This window comes from Bubalus kerabau, chromosome 13 (genome assembly GCF_029407905.1).
Source record: "Bubalus kerabau isolate K-KA32 ecotype Philippines breed swamp buffalo chromosome 13, PCC_UOA_SB_1v2, whole genome shotgun sequence".
Lineage (NCBI taxonomy): Eukaryota > Metazoa > Chordata > Mammalia > Artiodactyla > Bovidae > Bubalus > Bubalus kerabau.
This window is the reverse complement of record NC_073636.1, coordinates 46343851-46355943: the sequence shown is the minus strand read 5'-3', so window position 1 is coordinate 46355943 and position 12093 is coordinate 46343851. Positions and strand designations below refer to the sequence as shown.

Sequence of the window (12093 nt, the reverse complement as noted above, 5' to 3'; positions counted from 1 at the left end):
GCATGCATTGGAGAAGGAAATGGCAACCCACTTCAATATTCTTGCCTGGAGAATCCCAGGGTCAGAGGAGCCTGGTGGGCTGCTGTCTATGGGGTTGCACAGAGTCAACACGACTGAAGAGATTAAACAGCAGCAGCAGCAGAAATATAGAGATTATTTTTCCATACCAAGAAAATATTTGTGATATTTGTCAAAATAACTAAAAAGTTGGAGCAATTCTGATTGACATCTGAGAATAAAATCTTGCCTTCCTCTTGGCATTCCAAAAGACATTTTCAAATCTTGTGACTGAAAAAATTAGTCTGCACAGAGTCAGAAAAATATGCATAAAATTTACCCCCCAAATAGTAATCCTGATTTATTTTTATTTCCTATTTTCTGACTCAGAGCCACAGCTAAAACCTTTGAACACCGTGGGAAGGCTGCACTTTTGTTCTAAATGGATACCAGTGCCATCAGTAGCTGTGCTTTATGCTTCATAGCTGTGGTCAGGGTTCTCCTCTCTGCTCCCGTGGATGCGTCATCTCTTATGGTCAGTAAGTAGTGCAGGTCTACAGAGGCAGAAAGGGAAGCAGAACTTCCCACATTATGCTCCACGCACATCTGTAAACCTCTAAGGACCAAGAAGATAGGGCCCCATCGATTCCCTCTGGAGGCTGGGGTCTGGGTCACCTACCAGGAAGCTGCTCCTAGCTATACCTCGCAGGGAATTTGTCCTGGTAGAATCCCTCTGAGCCCACAGAGCCCCCTCAAATGCATTCTCCTTCTCCAATGCATGCATGCTAAGTCGCTTCAGTCGTATCCAACTCTGTGCGACCCTATGGACAGCAGCCCACCACTGACCCCTGTGTCAGTGAGCTCAGGCTCCTTTAGCAAAACATCCCAGGAGCGGGAGCTCAGACTGGGAGTCGCTGTTCCCAGTCCTGGAGGTGGGGCATCTGTAGCGGAAGTGTCTGCAGGGCAGGTTCCTCCTGAGGCCAGTCTCCTGGGTGTGCAGATCCCGTCTTCTCCCCATGTCCCCACGTGGTCATCCCTCTGTGCAGGTCTGTGTCCTCTGCTCCTTTTATAAGGATACCAGTTCTATGGGATCAGGGCCCACTCCAGGGACCCCATTTTACCTTCCTCACCTCTCTAAAAACCCATCTCCGAACACAGTCACATTCTGTCCTCAGCCCCCAACACTGACAGCTTCTGCTTCTAAAGGAATGACATTGTTCTGCCATGTAAGCTTTAACTTCCAGGTCTTTGGGACTTCAGACCCATCCTACTCCTCCTTAAATCAGCCCAAAGCCCACACAGGCCCATGGAACTGCCCATGATGGAAATGAAGAAGCGGGGCAATCATGTTTTTTTCACCATTTCCCCTCTGTTTCTCTAGGCACCAACTCCAGACCGTATGGATTTATAATAAAACACACTTTCAGCTTTGGGAAGCTGGTGGGGTCCAAGTTGTTTCACTATGATTCTCACTATACATTTGGTTGGCTGGCACACAGATGCAAAGATAGTTATCTTTTAGTGCAATTAGATACATAAAGATCAGGCTTTTCTTTAAAAAACCATAATATTTCTTATGTTAGTACAACTGGTGATAAACACTGATAAAAATAATCTAAGATTTTTTTTTTGCAACAAACTTGAACAGAAAGGAATAACCAAATGTACTACTCAATCTAACTCCTATTTCAGACAATGAAATAGCTTGCCTTTTTAATATAAAACCAAAGCCAAGGTGGTTAAGGAGAATCAACTTATGGAGGAAGATATTACTTACAGAGAGAATCTATATCTTAGAAAAATGTATCTGTTAGCAGTGACATATGGGTTTCTCTTTAAAAGCATAAGCTTTTTCAGATCCCATTAGGCATGCATTTTTCTAAATAGTTACCCTCAAACTTCATAAACAAGCCAAACAACATATGGAATGATTACAATTTGCATAAAATATGATGTGGGAAATGCCCCATAAATTCTTCCTAAGTTTGTTGCACACTTTCTTTTTGGAAGCAACAAATCCAAAGGAAGAAAAAAGGCTTCACTTCATGATTAAAATCTTCTTCCACTGACATTTCTCCTGATAACTAAGACCCACTGTTGCTCCCATGAAGCATTCTGTACCACTCTGTCAGAGCTGAGTGAACCTTTCCGGTCACAAACAATATTTTGTTTCTATGATGTTCTTCTTAAGCGTCCTATCCCCAACTTGCATCTGCTGTGACCAGTAAAGTTAGGGTGCCAGACAAACGCAGGAAGCTTCCAGAGCAGACTCCAGGATGAGCGCCTGCAGGCGAGCCAGGATTCCACCATGGGCCCTGTGACAATAGTACACCGCCTCACTCTGGACACCTCACCTCAGGACAGTGAAAGGAAGCTGTCTGCGACTGTGTGTGACCTCTGCTCAGTCAGTTCAGTTCAGTTCAGTTGCTCAGTCATGTCTGACTCTATGATCCCATGGACTGCAGCATGCCAGGCCTCCCTGTCCATCACCAACTCCCGGAGTTTACTCAAACTCATGTCTGTTGAGTCAGTGATGCCATGTCTCATCCTCTGTTGTCCCCTTCTCCTCCCGCCTTCAATCTTTCCCAGCATCAGGGTCTTTTCAAACGAGTCAGTTCTTTGCATCAGGTGGCCAGAGTACTGGAGTTTCAGCTTCAACATCAGTCTTTCCAATGAATATTTAGGACTGATTTCCTTTAGGATGGACTGGTTGGATCTCCTTGCTGTCCAAGGGACTCTCAAGAGTCTTCTCCAGCACCACAGTTCAAAAGCATCAATTTTTTGATGCTTAGCTTTCTTTATAGTCCAACTCTCACATCCATACATGACTACTGGAAAAACCATAGCTTTGACTAGATGGACCTTTGTTGGCAAAGTAATGTCTCTGCTTTTTAATAAGCTATCTAGGTTGGTCATAACTTTTCTTCCAAGGAGCAAGTGTCTTTTAATTTCATGGCTGCAGTCACCATTTGCAGTGATTTAGGGCACAGCTCCTCCTTCTTTAACTTGATTTTGTCCACTCACACGAAAATCTACAAATGCCAGTGTTTTTGCATCTCTTTGTATCTTGCGCATCCCTAGGGAGACTGGAGGGTGTGGGGGTCAGGTGGGATAGGAGTGGTGACAGTTTATGCGTGTCTGATGTCCATCAGGCTGTGTCCATTCACTCCATCTGTCCCTCCTCCACCAAATGCTCCTTGAGGGCCACCAGGTGTTGGGCTCCTTGCCCTGTGACTGCACATGGGTGAGTGACACCAGAACCAGGCCTCCCTGAGCAGAGGGAGGGCATTGGTCTCCACTTCTGTTTCTGCTAAGACTCTCCAGGGTTCTGATTTCAGAGAGGTGCTGTGTAAAGCTAATGAACTAGAAAGCACTTTGAAACATTCATAGCACTTACAAATATAAGGCGTTCTTATTTCATCTAATTTATCGAGTTGATTTGACTTTAGGGCCTGGGAGAACCTGTGAGAGTGACCCCTCTTCCAGGCAGAAGTGAAGGACCCCCGAGAGACATGGTCCCTCACCTCCTTCATTGTTTTTTTTTTTTTTTAGTTACAGAAATATTTATTTAAAGTAACACTTTATAAAAAAAACAACACAGAAATGATTTAGATTAAAAGCTCCAAGGTGTATTGTTTCATACCTGTTATTGCTATCTATACCTTCACTCCATTATTAAGCCACTTCAGGTAACTTTCAGTTCATAAATTTACAGTGAGGTTACAGAGCCCAGACAGGATGGGACAGAATGTGTTCCAAGTTAGGAAGGGACCACGTGACTCTTCAGTGATGTCTCCCATGGAGCATGTATGCTTCACTGTTTCTTCCTGCACATCTTTTGGCTTCTCTGGTTGTGGCTGGTTTAGAGTCTCCTGATGCTAATGATGTGCTGCTTTTTGATCCTAGGAGGCTGATCCAAGCTTTCAGGCCTCCTCTCCTGTAGGCCCTAATTATGAACTGTGAGGTTCAGGAGAGCTGGACAATCTGAAGGCTGGGAACAAATGCTTGCTTAAGGGAGGAATTGCCATTCCAACATCAACTATCTTTAATCCTACTGCAGAAACTGTTTTCATTCTGGGGATGGTGAGTCCTAGAAGATCATGGCCAAGAATCAGATGTCCTAGGTAGCTTCCTCTGAGAGTCTATCTCCAAGAGAGAGCCATGTGGCCACCTGCTTTTATCATATTTCTAATAGCTGCTCCATTTCCTCAAGGGCTGTTGTGAAATCATTTACTTGACTGCTACATAAGGTCTGTTGTTCAAGGAACTGGGCTCTCTCTTCTTCTTTCATCTTCAACTTTACCTTTAAGGCCTGTAACTCCTCCATCTGCTTTTTGGCTGTTTCGTTAAAAAGCTTCAGTTCATCTTGCAAAGTTTGTAACAGCAGCATGGAGTCCACGTGATCTGCGGTGGAGTCTTGCTGTGACGCCAGGGTCTCACTGCCTGGGTTGAGGCCTTTGCTTTCTAAAAATGCCAAGGCTTGGGGCTGGTGCACTGGGACGACCCAGAGGGATGGAATGGGGAGGGAGGAGGGAGGAGGGTTCAGGATGGGGAACACATGTATACCTGTGGCAGATTCATTTTGATATTTGGCAAAACTAATACAGTTATGTAAAGTTTAAAAATAAAATAAAATTAAAAAAAAAAAATTGCCAAACAGTTGTCCTGAAACTTCTCCAGCAGCTCTACTTTTTGAGTCAGGTCCTTCAGCTCTCCCTGAGTTTCAATCAATTTCTGGTGCAACTGCTTGTTGACAGCCTCTAAGAGCTTGTTCTTATCCTTGAGCTCTTCTTCCGATTTCTGTTAACTCAATGGTTTGTAGCTCTTCCTGAGGTTCCTCCTGGAGGTGTCTGTAGCCTTCACCTGCCCATTCTCTCGTCTCGGTTTGATGATTTTTGTAACATCATTCTCTGAAGCTCCTGAATGAGGTCTGGAAACATCAACTTCTTTGGACTTAACAGGTAACTGGCTCTTAAAAGTGGCTCGAGTTTGTGCATCTGCGGGCAGACCACTGCTCAGCACACAGGAGGGCTGCAGGGTGTACACTGTCTTAACCATGCTGGTCATCGTAACAAGGCGGCATGGCTGGGGCCCAGGTGCCTGCTGCTCCTGCCCGCATGCCTTGTCGCTCTGGTTCAAAAGATGCTCGGCAATAACTGCCGTACCACCGACCGCGTCTGCCGCCTGGGTTTTCCTCCTTCATTGTTAAAATGTGGGTGTGTTCAGCTCCGATTGTTTGAGGCTGAGATGGCCCAGGAGCCCCACTGCCTTCTGGGTCGTCTGGCAGCTGAATCTACGCTTTAGTGTCCACCTGTTTGGGGGAACTGCCTTTGCTGGGGAGGGCTGAAAGTGGGAAGGCATATTTGCTGCAATAGTGTGATGGTGTGACCCTGTTTCCATGGATGCCCACTTGTGCAGACCAGGACACATCAACCAAGGATGGCCTCTTCGTGTCAGGGGTCAGATTTTTTACAGATTAATATTTTCTTTCTTATTGTTATTTGTTTCTTATTTTCTTTTTATTTTATTTACTTTTTACAACAAGCATATGTTATTTAGATAGAAAAAAAACCCCATAAAAATGAAGCCATGTTCTCTGTGAAATATGAATGAGTATAACAAGATTCAACTATAATTTTCTGGAGCAAGAACTACATTTTTTTTGTCATTGTGCTCCATAAAATGTCTAGCTGAGGATTTTCACATATGTCTCTAGCAAATATTTCTGAACAACCAATTCTGAGGTCTAAAGACATTAGATATTCTCTATAAGAAATTTCATTCCCATGAAATATTAGTAAAATAGCTGAATACCAATTAAAGGTATTAATATCAGTTTCATTGAAAATGCAAGTCAAGTTTAATAAAGAAGATTCAGCACTAAAATTTTTCTTGGGATAGGATATGATGAGCCATCACTAGTTGCAAAATTCCAATTTTTTATTAAAATATATCCTTTTATATTTTACAATTTTAAAAATCTTACCACTGTTTCCATATCAAATTAAAAAAAAATAACTTTTCCAAATGTGTTGAAGGGGCCCTTGTGGCTTCAGTGTGGCATGAGGAGAGCTCGGTGGCGGAGGCTGCTGGCTTTTTCTGGAGGATGCAGTCACTTGCGCTCCTCCACGTGTTTATTTAAATCCAGTCATGGCAGGAATTGCCTAGCAACACAGCGCGGAGACAGTATTCAGGAAGAGTGGCAGAATCTGTGACAACAGTGAAGAGAAAACCCTGCATAAATGAGTGTCATAACTGCTGACTTTTTTTAAAGGGAAAAAATATGAGATTAACTTTCAAGTTATGTTTGTTGTAAAAGCTCAGAGGCCCAAACCAGCGGGCAGCGCACGTGTCACATTCCAGGCCTGAGTGATGGACTGTCACCGTCACATTTAGTGTCCCGGGTCTCTGTGGATGACGACTCACAGCGTTCCTCCTCAAACTAGCAACGACTTCAGGGAGTGTGTCCTAACCTTCTTGGGGGCTCGGGTTGGGGTGTGTGTGTGCATGCACGGAGGCGTTTGTGCACATGTACACACAATATGAACATTTACATACATATGTCCACACTACACACACACACACCTACTAGGCACACACGCAAAGATATGGAATGTATTTGCTGTAAGAATTGGCTCAGCGCTCATGGACATGGGAGTCCCAGGGTCTGCAGTCTGCAGGCTGGAGCACAGGAGAGCCTACACTGTGATTTCAGTCTGAGTCTGAGTCAAAGGCTGGAAGAAGCCCAACAACCAGCGCAACGACGGGCAGGAGAGAGCGCCTGCTCACTCAGTCCTTCTGCTCTGTGCAGGCCTTCCTTTAGTACCTGTGGGAGGCCCACCCACGCAGAGCAGGGCCGTCTGCAGTGCCCAGTTTACTGACCAACTGTTCACCCCGTCCACAAGCACCTCACAGACACACCTAGAACAAAGCTTGACCAAATGTCTGGGCACCCCGCGGCCCAGTCAAATTCACAAAGAAAATGAACCATCATTTCATATCTCCATTTATAGATACTGGTACAGGGATAGATACAGACATGGATTCATGTGGACAGAGAGAAAGGGAGAGAGAGAGGCCTGTGCAAAGACCCTAGCATTCCAGAGGCGACTCTGCTACTGACCAGCTCTGAAGAAGGTGGAGATTCATTAACCTTTCAGGGTTATATATCCTCAACTACATACAAAATACCTTTTTAGACTCATTCATAGGAACTCAAATAGAAAAAACAATTTTAACCACTATATATCCACAATACAGCAGCTGAAAAATGTCTAAAATACGAGGCAATCTTGAGGAAACACACAAAAGACAGTCACTTTTCTCTAGTTCTGAATGATTTAAAACCTGTTTTTATGTTTTTCCCTTAACACTAGGATAATCAATGTTTCTGTGAGTAGAATGGTGCTCTTGGTTTCAGTACAAAGAAATTCAAGAGCAGGCCAAGTGATTTGTCTACCTTGTCATTTCAGAAAGAGTTGATGTGAGACCATTCATTAGAACATATTTTCATCTCAGCATTCCATTTTTTGCTAATATATTCAATCCAATGTAGCTATGTACATGCATTCAGATTTACAGGTCGAAATTTTCTTACCATATACAACAGGAAGAAATCTTGGAAATAGTATCAACTATATATTATATGTATACACATTATGTAATACATATAAATAATGTGGCATAGAAGTATCAAGAATTACTTGAGTTAATAAAGCAAATGTAATGAAGCTAACATTTTAGAAACAGCTTTTCTTCTTTATTTCAAGTGTAAGTAAATTCAGATTAAAGGAGAAAGAAAATACTACTTTGGATTTTAAGACATTAAATCTGCCTAAAATGGGTATGGCCTATGTTCATCCACAGGGCTGTGTGTGTGTGAACTTGTAGATATATGTCGGGAATGATTCTTCTAGTGAGGAACCAATTTGTCCTTTACAAATGGATCACCACAGGTTCTGTTAATGTGTTCATTAGGCCTCCATATGGAGCATGCTGTGTTGAGAGACAAATAGAAACAATTTGGAATGAATCTATTATGTAAATTAGAGCATGTGGATGAAAGGAGAACCCAAGATTGTGTGCCTTTATCTCCTATAACTAATAAAATCACACAGCTCCTTTGTGCGATGGGCAGCCCCAATCTAATGATAAAGAAATGCAGGGAAAGGCTCAATCCCCAACAAGGATGAACATTTTAGGGCTTTGTGTGTTGGAACTGCCCAAGAAAGGAGCATATTAAATTGAGCCATGTGAAATTAATGTGTTTACAAGTCAAAATGATCAATTATTGGTGGTTTTGTAGCTATTCAATAAAATCAGTCTTGATAGATTTAAGAGCGTAGGAGAAAGAATGCAGATGCTCCCTCAGACTGGAAGTGGGGTTTTAGGCTTTGTAACAGCGTTACTTAAAAACAGATAACTTTTGAGGTCAGGTGGGTAACAGAGATTTTAAGCAATAATCTGAGCATTAATCAAGCCAAGTGTAAAAAAGGGCACAAGAGAGAAGATATGACACGAAATATGGCACCACCAAATAAGAAGTGGTTGGGAGTCATGCTAGTCCATCACATGACTGATGACCAACCACTCACACAATCTTCACTGTATTTCTAAATTTCCTGTCTACCCTTTCTCCATCACTTTATCTTTTATTTGCATTCCAGTTGTCAACTCCGCTAATCTACAATTCTCAAGTTTGATTTGTACTAACCACACAGTTTCTAACTCCTATTACTCTTAATGGCTTATATCTACTTCTTCTGTGGTCATACCTCAGGCAAGTCCTACCCATCTTTGATGCACACAGCTCAAATCTCTCTTCCCCTAAAATCTTTTGTCCTTCAAATACCATATTTCTGGAGGGAGGAACCAAGATGGCGGAGGAGTAGGACGGGGAGAACACTTTCTCCCCCACAAATTCATCAAAAGAGCATTTAAACGTCGAGTAAATTCCACAAAACAACTTCTGAATGCCGGCAGAGGACATCAGGCACCCAGAAAAGCAGCCCAACTCTTCGAAAGGAGGGCGGGAACCAGACACTGAAGAGACCAGCAAACAGAAGAAGCTGTAACAGAGGGAAACGCCTTGGAAGCTACAGGCCATAGATTAAAACCCTGTGTTTACTACGGATTACATAGGAAGGGGCCTATAGATCTTGAGAAATATAAGTCGGACTAAGGAACTGCCAAAAATGAACTGAACCCAAAATACTCACAACAAAACCAGAGAAAGACCTAGATATATTTTTACTATTTTTACGATCAATCTTTCTTTCTTTTTTTTTTTTAATTAAAAAAGAAAAAAATTTTTTAAGTCCTCTATTGTCCTTTAATTTTCACTTTTATAACTATTACTTTGCAAAAAAAAAAAAAAAAAAAGACCCTATTTTTTTTTTTTTTCTTCTTCAGCAAACTTCATATATATATTTTATAATTTTTTGACCGTGGTTTTTTTTTTTTTTTTCTTTTTTCTTTTTCTTCTTTTCTTTAACATTGTATTTTTGAAATTCCAAACTGTACTCTAGATTTATAATTTTAGCCTTTTGATATATGCTATCAATTTGGTACCTATAGTTTTTTTCATAATTTCTGTGACTTTTTTTTTCCTCTGTTTCTTTCTCTTCTTCTTTTATATAACATCATATATCTGCAATTCCAAACTCTACTCAAGATTTTTAATTTATGCTTTTTGGTATTTGATATCAATTTTGTACCTGTATTTTCTTTATAATTTTTGTGACATTGTTTTTGTTGGTTTGTTTGTTTTCTCTCTTTATTTTTCTTCTTCTTCTTCTTTTTTTTTTTTTTTTAACGTTGTATTTTTGAAATTCCAAACTCTACTCTAGATTTTAATTTTTGCTTTTTGGTATTAGTTATCAGTTTTGTACCTGTAGTTTCTTTATTACTTTCACGACCTTGTTTGTTTTTCTTTGTTCGTTTTTTCTCTCTTTCTTTTCCTTCTTATTTTCATTAACATTGCATTTTTGAAATTCCAAACTCTACTTTAGATTTCTAATTTTTGTTTTTATGTATTTGTTACCAATTTTGTACCTTTAAGAACCCAATCTTCAGGACCCATTTTTCACTAGTGTACGAGATTACTGGCTTGACTGCTCTCTCTCCCTTTGGACTCTCCATTTTCTCCACCAGGTCACCTGTATCTCCTCCCTAACCCCTCTCTACTCTACCCAACTCTGTGAATTTCTGTGTGTTCCAGACGGTGGAGAACACTTAAGGAACTGATTACTGGCTGGATCTGTCTCCCTCCTTTTCATTTCCCCCTTTTATCCTTCTGGCCACCTCTGTCTCCTGCCTCCTTCTTCTCTTCCCTGTATAACTCCGTGAACATCTCTGAGTGGTCCAGTTGTGGAGTGCACATAAGGAAGTGACTACTGGATAGCCCACTCTCTCCACTATTGATTCCACCTCATCTCATTTGGGTCACCTCTAACTCCCTCCTCCCACTTCTCTTCTCCATGTAACGCTGTGAACCTCTCTGAGTGACCCTCACAGTAGAGAAACTTTTCATCTTTAACGTAGATGTTTTATCAGTGGTGCTGTATAGAAGGAGAAGTTTTGAAACTACTGTAAAATTAAGACCGATAACTGGAAGTAGGAGGCTTAAGTCCAAACCCTGACTCCAGGGAACTCCTGACTCCAAGGAACATTAATTGACAGGAGCTCATCAAACGCCTCCATACCGACACTGAAACCAAGCACCACACAAGGGCCAACAAGTTCCAGGGAAAGACATACCAAGCAAATTCTCCAGCAACAAAGGAACACAGCCCTGAGCTTCAAGATACAGGCTGCCCAAAGTCACCCCAAAACCATAGACATCTCATAACTCATTACTGGACATTTCATTACACTCCAGAGAGAAGAAATACAGTTCCATCCACCAGAACATCGACACAAGCTTCCCTAACCAGGAAACCTTGACAAGCCACCTGTACAAACCCACACACGGCGAGGAAACGCCACAATAAAGAGAACTCCACAAACTGCCAGAATACAGAAAGGACACCCCAAACTCAGCAATTTAAACAAGATGAAGAGACAGAGGAATAGCCAGCAGATAAAGGAACAGGATAAATGCCCACCAAACCAAACAAAAGAGGAAGAGATAGGGAATCTACCTGATAAAGAATTCCGAATAATGATAGTGAAATTGATCCAAAATCTTGAAATGAAAATGGAATCACAGATAAATAGCCTGGAGGCAAGGATTGAGAAGATGCAAGAAAGGTTTAACAAGGACTTAGAAGAAATAAAAAAGAGTCAATATATAATGAATAATGCAATAAGTGAAATTAAAAACACTCTGGAGGCAACAAATAGTAGAATAACAGAGGCAGAAGATAGGATTAGTGAATTAGAAGATAGAATGGTAGAAATAAATGAATCAGAGAGGATAAAAGAAAAACGAATTAAAAGAAATGAGGACAATCTCAGAGACCTCCAGGACAATATTAAACGCTACAACATTCAAATCATAGGGATCCCAGAAGAAGAAGACAAAAAGAAAGACCATGAGAAAATACTTGAGGAGATAATAGTTGAAAACTTCCCTAAAATGGGGAAGGAAATAATCACCCAAGTCCAAGAAACCCAGAGAGTCCCAAACAGGATAAACCCAAGGCGAAACACCCCAAGACACATAGTAATCAAATTAACAAAGATCAAACACAAAGAACAAATATTAAAAGCAGCAAGGGAAAAACAACAAATAACACACAAGGGAATTCCCATAAGGATAACAGCTGATCTTTCAATAGAAACTCTTCAAGCCAGGAGGGAATGGCAAGACATACTTAAAATGATGAAAGAAAATAACCTACAGCCCAGATTATTGTACCCAGCAAGGATCTCATTCAAGTATGAAGGAGAAATCAAAAGCTTTTCAGACAAGCAAAAGCTGAGAGAATTCTGTACCACCAAACCAGCTCTCCAACAAATACTAAAGGATATTCTCTAGACAGGAAACACAAAAATTGTGTATAAATTCGAACCCAAAACAATAAAGTAAATGGCAACGGGGTCATACTTATCAGTAATTACCTTAAACGTAAATGGGTTGAATGCCCCAACCAA

The 12093-nt window shown here is 41.3% G+C and overlaps 1 pseudogene; it reads right to left on the bottom strand.

The window, feature by feature from the left end:
• Positions 1 to 4632: 4632 nt before the first annotated feature.
• Positions 4633 to 12093, bottom strand: part of LOC129625179 (small kinetochore-associated protein-like) — a 45811-nt pseudogene continuing 38350 nt past the window's right edge.